This window comes from Megalobrama amblycephala, linkage group LG20, assembly GCF_018812025.1.
Source record: "Megalobrama amblycephala isolate DHTTF-2021 linkage group LG20, ASM1881202v1, whole genome shotgun sequence".
Taxonomy (NCBI): Eukaryota; Metazoa; Chordata; class Actinopteri; order Cypriniformes; family Xenocyprididae; genus Megalobrama; species Megalobrama amblycephala.
Window position 1 is genome coordinate 28,230,531 of NC_063063.1, and position 12,046 is coordinate 28,242,576.

Below are 12,046 nucleotides of genomic sequence, written 5' to 3' on the forward strand. Positions count from 1 at the left end.
TTATAATTTAAAGTATGGCTACTGTATAAATAATATTATTTTACAATGATAATAAAATTAGTATTATTATAATTATAATAATAATAATAATTATTATTATTATTATTATTAATAATTACAGAGGGTCATGCTGTTATGTTATCCCTTAATGCTTTAACATGAAATCAGGCCGATATGATGATATGCTGGCAGCGCTCAAAAAAAAATTCAGTCTAAACATAAGTTTTATGTAATTGAATTACATATAAAATTTCCATCCATTTGGATTACATAGTTTTTACATAAACAAACTAATAAACTTAATGTGATTCATATTTGTAAGTCATATGTAAATGAAATAGGTAAGATTTATCTAATAGTATGTCCAGGCTATATAACACTGCTTAGTGTTCATGTGTTTGCGCACTACTGAGTTAAAGTACCATTGAAGCAGTGTCAGAGTTAATGAGATAATTAAGTGATAAATTGAGTGATGATTGAGCATTATTGAAGACACCTGATGATAACAAGCAGAATCACCAAAGGAGAAAATCACAATTTTTAAGCCACCATCGTGGAGATGAGGGTTTGCTTTAGTTGGGCTCTTGACCCTTACCCTTGACTATTTCATATTAGATTTTGTTTGGGCTGTTGTAACAGCTAGTCAAGCAAAAAAAGATGATAAGGTGGTGTTGGTTATGTTTTCACATAGTCATTATTTGACCTGAATCACTGAACTCATTTAGAGCCCAATCTCTGAGTTAGATTTACATTATTGATTATAGCAGCACTGTGATTCTACAGCAGAAGATCAGCTTTCTCAATATAATCTGAAAAATCTCTCAAAAGTTCTGATAAAAAAAGGTAATGCATTTAGAGACACAGACATCAAGAATCAGTCTGTGAATCTCAACAGTGGTGGCCATCAAAAAACATGTTGCAGTGCATTCTGGGAGCCACCAATCAAAATGCATCCATGGCTCCCATCATGCATTGCTGCATGAATAAATTATGAGCTGAATTGTCACTATGTTGAGTTGGCCCAACTTAAAAAAGTTTGTTAAAGAATAGTTGGACCTCTCCAGAAAACTAACAATCTTAAGTTAACTCAACTAAACATTTTTTGTATGACTGACAACTTAATTTCAGTCAGTTTAACTGTTATTTACAAAAGTTGAGTAAACAAGAAAAAGCTAGGGGAAATTAGTACCAAGATTTTTTTTTGTTGTACTGGCTTAAATTTTTTTAGGGTGACTGGACTGCATTCTCCTTCTGTAACACAAGAAAGTGGCGAGAAACAGTAATTCAGGCCCCTTAAAACACATATGTTGATTTTATTTTTAGGCCATATCGCCTAGCCCTAACCTTTTGTATGCGTTACTTTGGAGCAATTTGGAAGTTGCATGCTGACATCGAGGACTTTTTGTGGTGAATATCAACCACAAAAGCCTCAGTCAAGTACGTTTTTGGTAAAATATTACAACACAATATGAACAAGTTTAAGGGAGCTACCCATGTTCACACAACCAGACTTCACAATGTCACTTCAACTATGGCATTATCAGCATTTATTTTCCTGCCAACCAGGACAACAAAATGACCACTAATAATTGTACTTATGAAGTCCATGTTATTATAACTTGTACAATAAATAGTATACCTTCAATATCAATTATCCAGTCACGCCAAAAGCATATTGTCATGTTTTCTCGGTCTCTCCTGTTGCTGCCTTGCACAGAGAAGTCCACGTCAAATAAAGTGCATAGGTCCTTCGCCTGTAGTGGAATCTCCTCACTGACAAACATGTTGTAGAACACTGCCGGATTCTTCCTCAGCTCCTCCAGTAAACCAAGGGATTTTAACCCCTCAACAAACCTATAAAAACATGTTACAATGTGTGAATTGTCCTGGGCCAATGACAATTTCATTTTTCGGACAGATAAGACAGGAGAGGCACTTACTGGTCCAGGACAGTCGCCAATCTTCCATTGACAAAGAAGTCTGCAGCTGACTGGACAAGGGAGTCCTTCTCCTCCAGACTGGACACATGTCTTAAGGCACCTATAATGCTGAGACTATCTGCTGCCTCTGCAATTGCACCGTTCGTCCCTCGGACTGTTGTTGCTTCCTGTATCTAAAAAGAAAGACAGAAAGAAAAAAAAAAGAAAGAGATAGTGAGTCAGTGAGTGAGTCCAAAATTGGCTTGTAAAGATACCTTCCCTATATAAATTAGATGTTTAAGCAATATAGCACTCGTGTTCATGAGAATGTTCGTGGATATCCTCACGGCTGTGGTTCGGCTGCAGCCACGAGGCCGAAGGCCGAGTGACGCAGGTAACCTGAACACGTTTGAAGCGATTAATAAATAATAGAAAGTTAATAGAAAATAGGGCTGTGTCACAGTACTGTACATTCAATGTATAACACCTTTCTCCTGCTTACTTTTATTAACTGTTCCCTGAAAGTATGGTCACCAACTTCATCCACCGTGGCCAGGTGTGTTGGTATCCCACAGATTTGATGGAAAAGCCTTTAGGAAAAGAAATGTGGACCGACTCCTCCATGGACCACACACACAGCAATCATTTTTGCCACCCACGTGTAAAGTTTAGTCTGCAAAGCTAAAATTAAAGAAATAACAGTAAAATCTTGCTCTGCTGTAATGCTTGTTAATTTAATACCTTAAAATGTTATTATTAATATTAGTGCTACTACAGATAACTTTTTATTGCACCTTTCAAAACATGTTTCAAAAAGGTGTTTCAGTACATTAAAGAAACGAAGAATCATGGAAAAATCCTAACCAGGAGTTAACAAATTAAGGCAAAATAACTAAACAAATAAAAGACGATACAGACAATAAGCACAGGATGAAACCTGCCCAACACATAAAAAAAACAAAACAAAAAAAAAATAAATCAGACAGGAGAAATAAGGGAGCAATCATTTTTAAATGGGTTTCCGTGTATACATTTCTAGAATTCTGCCAGTTGAATGAGGACAGTCCTAAGAATTTGGGCTTCCCTACCTTGAGTATCAAGAGACAACTGCCGGTCTTTCTCATGTCCCTCAAAGATATTTGACTGGTGGACGGCCCTCATCAGGGCTCAGACAGCAGTGAGAGGGTGGATGGCTCAGACAGCAGTGGGCGGGTGGAGGGCTCAGACAGCAGTGGGCGGGTGGAGGGCTCAGACAGCAGTGAGCGGGGTGGAGGGCTCAGACAGCAGTGAGCGGGTGGAGGGCTCAGACAGCAGTGAGAGGGTGGATGGCTCAGACAGCAGTGGGCGGGTGGAGAGCTCAGACAGCAGTGAGCGGGGTGGAGGGCTCAGACAGCAGTGAGCGGGTGGAGGGCTCAGACAGCAGTGAGCGGGTGGAGGTCTCAGACAGTGATGACTGACCATGAGATGTATGGTGTAGGGCATAAGCTCCATCATTTTGTTGATCTGAGAGAATTTCCTGAAGACAAACATACACAATACATGAGCTTGCACAAACCAAAACACATTCTGTTTTCATTTGAGTCAGGAAATAAAATGCAACACATTTACCTGTACATCCTTATTTGAAAACCAAAGCACATATAGAGTTGAGGATGCTTTTATGCCATGATCCATTATTGACCCGGAGGAATTGCTCTCAACTGATCTTGATGATGCGGCTTCTTGCACCACAAAGATTTCACTGGCAATATCATCTTGTCCCACAAAGTCAAACAAGATCTAAAAAGATGTGAAACAGTCCAGTTTTACAACCCACTGAACCACTGAGAAGACACTTGATATTTTCTCAAGCTGAACACACATCACCTGGATTGGCTCATATTGGTGTGTCCATTTGGATATTTAAATTTGATCAACACCCCATCTGAGGGTTCCTCACATGCAGACATTCGATGACGTCTTGCCTCAATAGCCTGAAATGTGATCTCTCATTTAAAAAAACAAAACAAAAAAAACCTTCAGCTAGTTTATCAAACTAATTTATTATAAACACAAACCTTTTGACGTCTTTCCTCACAAGCCTGATAGACTAGTTTCTTCCTCTCCTATTAAAAGACCACATTAAAAGTACGTACACTGTAACAAATTGCTGTAGTTTTTACAGCAAAATTCTACAGAAACTTGCTGTTTTACCATTTTACAAGTTATGACTGTATTTTGCAATGCATTATGGGTCAAAAAGAGTATTACAGTTGTTAACAGTATTTTTCCAGGTCAACTGTAAATTAATTTACAGTTAAGAGGTGTTTTCGCTGTAGCTCATACGTTTTTACATATATACATACGTTTTTGCACTCAAGATAGTATTTTTAGAGCATTTGCAGTTTGGAAGACAGTTTGGATGCTGCGATTTTCTCATTTATTTCACCAATTTGGATTTCTTATTGAGAGCATGTAAACCCAATTTTTAACAAAGGCCTGCAACTAAATTGAACGCAAAACAGTTTGAGCGAATGATGTAATGTTAGGGGTGCTTCGATTTTGTTCGCCACTGCCAGTATTGTTTAGAGCACAGCAAAATCCCTGATGAGCCTGCAATGCATTGAAGCAGCACAGCGTCTTCAGATCACGAACTAAAACAATCCATTACCGCCATCTATTGTTATATAAATTAACACATCTTATGGCTTTATCAGTTCATCAGCAGTTCATTGAGAAGAGATCGTCTGGTGATTATGTAAAGGTGTGGGTTTCACACTGTACGAATCGATCAGTAAAGGTTACACTTAATTTATAAACAAATTATTAAAACGCTAAGCACATGCATGTGAATAATAGCCTTTTTAAATGGATTGTCCTGTTTTATTGCAGTCTATATCAAATGCATGCGAACTATATTATTGCAGTGGTGACCCGCCTTAGTCTAATCTGTCCCGCCAGTTTTATAATGAACATAAGATCACTAACGCGGTGTTTTGAGTCATTGCATTGGCAAAGCATCCGTCAACTGAACCGAAAACAAACTCGCACGCAATATAGCTTAGAGCGCTTATCACATGACAAAGGCTGATCTAATAAAATCGGTTGCTCGGGTATGAGAATGTTGACGCAAGAAGCACATGATTCGCGTCTCAAAGCTTCATCTGCATGTGCTGTGAGTTTAACGTGCATTTTTCTGTGTATCCAATTTAAGTTCCGGTTCGGTTCGGTTTAAGTGCTGGTCCGGTTCCAGAATCAATTCATTGCTTCTGAAATAAGTGAGGGTGCTATAGTAAAGTACAGGTGTAATGTGTAAACAACGGCTCCACCATAATAAGAATAGCAATGTATAGTGAGACATATAAGATCAAGTCATTTTACAAATACTTGGAATAGAATTTGAAAAATATTGATACAAAAATTCTAATATTTTTCTAGTCTGCGTTTACATTGCTTATTATTATTCCTATTATTGGATATTTTTGTACCGTGTTATGGTTATGGTAGCAATTTTGAGCGTGAATCCTGCATGTAGAAATCACTTCTGAAACTGCAGAGTGCAATAGGTTGTTTGCAATTGTAGCAGATCCGATTCTGCACATAAGGAATTTTACTCTGGAGACAACAGGCCAGCTCCAAACAGCATTTATTGATCTGAAAAATATGGGACACTTGATCAGAGAAACATCAGTTGCGCTAACTTCTTCCGTCAAATGCAACAATAGATGGAAGAAGGGAGAGAGAAAATGTGGGTCCTGCCTCATCAGTGTCCACTCGCGCTCTGAGGCTGATGTTACAACAATTTGTTTAACATTGAGTAATGCATTTAAACCCATAAAATAAAGAATTCAAAATAAAATGATAATATATCACTGTGTCAATTGTTGTCTCAATTTGTATTATTAACAATGAATGATGCATAAAATTAATGTAAACATTCTCCCAAGGCATCACACACATTCGCAATGACACTATAGAAGTGAAATCAGTGCATTACACAAATGCAAAGCAATTAAATGCATTATAGAAAAAGGGAATAGAAAAATAGTATTGATAATATATTCAAATTTACTCCATAACATTATAAACCAAATTACACAAATTCTATAATTTTATACAATGAGTTAACATACCTGAAAACATACTGAACATACCTGAAAAATATGGGACACTTGATCAGAGAAACATCAGTTGCGTTAACTTCTTCCGTCAAACGCTGTGCACAAACCATGAGTTAATTAGCTCCAAGTGCGTCAGACAATACATTATCACATTATCAATACATTAACATTTTTCAATTCCGTTAAAGGATTGTTACGCTGCAATAATTAGGTCGGCCGGAACCGAGAACATTTCCTACAACACTAGATATACCTGTACATCAGAATAAGAATGGCATCTACGTTAATATCAGTCTCTCTGCTTATCCTGAGGTTTGCCGGGTGCTGGATCCAGGCCGTATCCAGATCAGATGGAGAACCTGTGTCTGGACCTGACTACAACGTAGCCCAGGAGACAATGGGCCTACAGATCCAGTTCTGGCTGCATCTATAATTCAGATTTTTAATCTCCGTATCCGCTTACATATATTTATATATAATCTATTTTTAATCTCTATAATAAAAATGTATAATTCAGATTTTGATCTCCATATCCATTTACATATATTATATATATCTTCCAAGGGGTTTTTTCCCTCCTAGGACTTTTTTCCCAGTGTTAGCACGCTGGGTTTTTCTCCTAGGGGGTTTTTTCCACCCCTGGGAGTCAGCCGACATTGGCTTAATGTAGCACCATCTTGTATATGTTACATATTACCACGCTTGCTTGTACAGCTTATTTTTAACCACTTCTCTTTTTTCTGTGCTTCTAATATGTAAAGCTGCTTTGAAACAATTACCAATTGTAAAAAGCGCTATATAAATAAATTTGACTTGACTTGACTTGACAAGAGTTGCATAAAACTCGCATAAATTGATCAATGCACAAAAATACATTTGTAAACTCGACTCAGAACACATTTCGTTTCATATTTCATGAACTTTGACCAAATAATTAACTTTAAACATACCAACAATAGATGGAAGAAGGGAGAGAGAAAATGTGCGTCCTGCCTCATCAGCGTCCACTCGCGCTCTGAGGCTGACGCAACTCACGTACTCCCAATAGGAATAGCGCGCAACACAGACAAGCGTCCCATTTGAACAAACACTACAATGAATGGTTCCCACTCACAACAATACATGCCCCGTGCAGGAATCCAACACTCAGTGAAATTAATTGACTTAAAATAATTAGAAAAATAGTTTTGGGAAGTTCACTGCACAAAAATAAAATATGATCAAATAAAATAATCTCTTCTCAACAGGCTACATTCACCCCCCTGAACTTCACAAAACTAGTCTAAAACTAGTGACTCAATGTCACTGGGGATGTGATCACTCTGACAAAATTACAGTACCTGTACGCAACATACATGTTACCCAACAAACTGGGTGAGCGACAAAAGAAAGTTGGCCAGACTCTCAAGTGTCTGCCCGCAAAATAAGTGCCATAAACACTACTACAAAGATACTTGAATTGATCACCACTTATATTATACCCCAGATGAATAACAACTGATAGGAAATTTTCATCTCACACTTAGGAAGCTTTTGACCAGAGAAGGCTGAGCGAAGGGCTACGTAGGAGGGTTTTCTGGGTCATAATTTGAATCAGCCTATTAACTGGTTTTACAAATCTGCCAGCCCTAGTCCTGACTTGATGGGTTGTTTCAGTTAAAGGCTGAAAAATCTCCCCAGAGACTCCATCAGGTGGCATGGCCTCTTCTGTGTTGAGATCAACTTCCTCCATATCCATAGTAGAGAGGTCAGGCTCAGAATTCTGAACGGTTTCCCGATTCTCACATCCGAGAACCGATCCATCTGGGACATGCTCTAGTCCTGTTCTAGAACTGGGTTCCCTGGTTTCCTCTTCTACTGATGAGCTTAATGGACAAGCAGGGGAATGAGCTGACCCATCAATATCGTTACCAGCATCCTCGGAATCATTTAGAGTAGTGTCAATCTCTGACTCAGTCTCACAGCCCGACATGGAGTCGTCGAAGGCCGGTTCTACACAGTCTTCCCTCTCGTCAACAGGTAAGAAGTTGGCTCGTAAAAGCAAGTTTCTGTGAACCACCTTCACCTGATTGGTCCGAGTGTTCCTCACACGGTAGGTATGACATCTTGTATCCACAGATACCACAACATGCAAAGTTGAGTCCCATTTGTCAGCTAGCTTGCGTCGCCCACGCTCTCCTTTGTTGGCGAGCAACACATAATCGCCCTCCGCAACATCACGGCCTTTGACGTCTTTATTGTAATGCTCAGTTTGTCATTGTTGACTCGCAGTGTTGTTGGCCTGTGCAAGTAACATAGCTTCTTTGAGATCGTCCTTCATTTTTCTGACATACTGGTCATAGTCTGTGACATTGTTATCCCGATCCACACTCTGGAACATCAAATCGACAGGCAGTCTGGGAATCCGACCGTACATGAGGAAAAACGGGGCAAAGCCGGTTGACTCGTGTGCAGTACAGTTGTAAGCGAAAGTCAAGGTTTGCAGCATTTGCGGCCAGTCTTGTTTGGTTCTCGGAGGCAACGCCCTGATCATATTACCCAAGGTGCGATTAAACCTCTCGACTTGGCCGTTGCCCATCGGGTGATATGCTGTGGTTCGTGACTTCTGTACGCCAGCAATTTGTAAAAGTTCCTTGATCAACCTGCTTTCAAAGTTCGCTCCTTGGTCTGAGAGGATTCTTTGTGGAAATCCATAGACACAAAAGAACTTATCCCATAAGTGACGAGCGACTTGAGCTGCTGACTGGTTCTTGCACAGGAAAGCATTCGCCATTTTCGTGAAGTGGTCTGTTACCACTAATACATTGACACTCTTGCCAGAAGAATCCTCAGCACACCAGAAGTCAACACACACTAATTCTAATGGGCTGGTGGTTCTAATGCTTTCTAACGGGGCTCTTCCCTCTGGTTCAGGGGTTTTGCTGACCACACAACGTTGACAGCATCTTACATACTCTCGGGTGTCACTCTCCATACCGACCCATGAAAATCTCTGTCTTGCCAAAGACAACGTTCTTCCTTGGCCTTGATGGCCTGCCTCGTCGTGGATGCCGCACAGGACTACACTGACCAGCGAATCAGGGACAATGAACTGGTGACGTGTAAACTTAGTCACTGGGTCCTTGCAGATGCGGTACAATATACCATCCAACAGCTTTAGTCTGTCCCATTGCTTCAGTAGCCTCAGAGCCTTGTAAGGTTCTTTAGCTCTTTCTCTACGAGACGGTCTCCTACCTCGACACACATAGAAGAGAACTCTTGAAAGCACATGATCACCTTCCTGCTTCTCTTGAAGCTCTTTCAGTGAGTAGACAGGTAAGGGGTTCTGACCAACTGGTAATGTCTGCTGGATTTCTTGAGCAAGCCCAGATATAACTCTATTCTGTGCTCCCACTTCCCACTGTGCATGAGCTTCCAAGACAGCAGAAACCTGATCGGAGGACAAGGAACACTGATCCAAAGGATGTCCAACACACTGGCAGTTTGCGCTGAGCCTAAAGGAACTCTGAACGGTGTCCTCTCTTATCTGTTCAGACTGTTCAAGCAGATGGTTGTAGGGCTCTGCCACTAGTCTCTGACTCACACGGCTGGGGACAAATGGCTGACAGCTCAATGCGTCGGCGACCACATTTTTGGCACCAGGTATATACTTGATGTCGAAGGTGTACGGGGCCAACTTAGCCACCCACCTCTGTTCGCACGCGTCTAGTTTCGGCTTCGTTAGGATATAAGTCAAGGGATTATTGTCCGTCCAGACCGTAAAAGGATGTCCCTTTAGCCAATGGCTAAATTTATCACAGACGGACCATTTCAATGCTAGAAACTCAAGACGGTGCGCGGGGTAGTTGGACTGAGCCCGTGTGAGTGCCTTACTAGCAAAGGCGACAGGTCGTGCCGTAGACTCCCCTTCGGGTATTTGTGATAATACCGCCCCTATACCATCCAAAGAGGCATCCGTAGAAAGAATGAATGGCTGGGTGAAGTCAGGGTGAGCTAACACTACAGAGTTCAGAAGAGCTGACTTGAGCTGTTCAAAGGATTGAACGCACTCTCTAGTCCAGTCTGACGGGCTGAGTTTCCTGAAGATAGTGCCTCCTCTTGAGTAGCCCTTTTTTCCTTTGGCTGCGGCAGTTAAAGTGAAGAGTGGTTTGGCAATACTGGAACAGTTAGGGATGAACCGTTGGTAATACATGACCATATCCAAAAAGGATTTGATCTTTCTTGGTGAGGGTGACACTCCATCATTCATCATGAAGTTCTGTTCGGTGACGGCAGTAATGGCTGCAATTTTGTCAGAATCGGTCGCGACTCCATGCTCATTCACGACATGGCCAAGAAATCTGACACTCCGTCTCAGGAAGTAACATTTCTTAGGTGCCAACTTCAACCCATGAGTACTCAATCTGTCAAAGACCATCTCCAACCTTTCCAGGGCGTTTTGTTCACTGGGAGCCACCACTAGAAGATCATCCAAGTAACACAGCAGAGTAAGGAAGTTTTGGTCTCCAAAAATACTCATCATAAGCCGCATGAAGCTCGCTGGGCTGTTGCATAGCCCCTGTGGAAGACGATTGAACTCATAGAGACCCAGAGGTGTGGTAAAGGCTGTAAGTCTCTTGTCTTCCTCACACATGGAGATGTTGTAGAAGCCAGATGTGAGGTCCATCGCGCTGAACAAAGCATTCCCTACCAGGGCAGCAAGACAATCGGCTTGATGAGGAAGAGGATGCGCGTCCTTTATCGTGCGTGAATTCAACCAGCGATAATCAACACAGATGCGGAGGTCAGCACTCTTCTTCCACACAAGAACTAAGGGAGAGGCCCACTCACTGCTGGATTTACGGATGATGTCTCGTTCTTCCATCTCTGACAATACTTGGCGTAGCTTCTGATAATGCCCTGGAGGCACACGCCGATAAGGTAAACGGAAAGGGCGGTTGTCAGACAGATGGATGCAATGCACGAAGTCTTTCACTCTCCCACAGTCTAGCTTGTGCTTAGAGAATACATGTTCAAACTTCTGGATCAAGCGCAATAACTGGCCTTTCCATTGAGGTGACACTTCACAGGAGTCAATGTCTAAGTCACTCAATCCCATCTTCTGCAGAATGTCCTGGATGTCTGGGTCAGGTGGATCATCATGCAGAGACTGACTCTGTGTTTTGACAGTTGTAAAGGGTCGCTCAGAATCCAATTCCAAATCTTCCAATGCCACACAAGGAAAAACATTGACAACTTTAGAATTTTTCTTCAAAGTGATAGTCATACGGGTTGAGCATTCTTACTGGTACCCATCTATCAGCGGTCATGGAAACCACCACACGTCCCACAATGATATCTTTTTTATGGGTTGGTGACTTGGTTGGTTCAATCAACACCGCACTGCCCTCAGAAATAGGCGTCGTAGGAGGTAACTTGGCCCACACCAGGTGTTCCCGCTTAGGCAGCAGCGTGACTGCTTGAACCAGTTTGGCAGTTCCTATGATGTCAGGCATCTCATCACCTCTCCATCTGTTAAGACCAGAAAGTACATTGAGGAACTGTTCAACATCAGAATCTTTAGTTGATTCAGGCCTGTTCACCACACGCCAGTACGAGGGGTTCTGCTTAAACTGGCTCAAGATGAATTTAAGAACGTTGGTGCCCAGTATCAACTCGTCCCGTTGGCCCGTAACAACCAGCGTAGATACACTGACCTCGTACTCATACACTTTCATCTTCAGCTGGTAAGTACACTTTGGCGCAACCTGAACTCCACCACATCCAACCAGCATAATATTTGTCTGCATCTCACAATGATCCAGAGACAAGCCAGCATCCAGTAAACGGGATTCGGCAGCTTCGCTAATGGTGCAAGCCATAGAGCCGCTGTCCAACAAAGCTCTTAGAGGAATGCTGTCATTGACTAAAACGTCAGTATAGAAAAGGCTGTCTGCCCGTGCCAACTGGGTCACATTCTGAAACAGAATCAAATTATCACTAGTCACAGACTCACAAGTCGACTTGTATATGCTTGATGCATCATCT

General features: G+C 41.4%; 1 long non-coding RNA gene across 2 annotated transcripts; it reads right to left on the reverse strand.

Annotated features, from left to right (window-relative positions):
* Positions 1-716: 716 nt before the first annotated feature.
* On the reverse strand, positions 717-6,248 carry LOC125255570. 2 transcript variants are annotated; one of them, XR_007181936.1, is made up of 8 exons: positions 5,387-6,248; positions 3,977-4,024; positions 3,786-3,892; positions 3,528-3,698; positions 3,008-3,435; positions 2,422-2,600; positions 1,941-2,113; positions 717-1,854 (listed from the first exon to the last, which is right to left on the reverse strand). It is a non-coding gene; the product is annotated as an uncharacterized LOC125255570 (long non-coding RNA). The 2 variants fall into 2 exon arrangements; XR_007181935.1 differs by having other exon boundaries at positions 3,786-6,248.
* Positions 6,249-12,046: the final 5,798 nt, after the last annotated feature.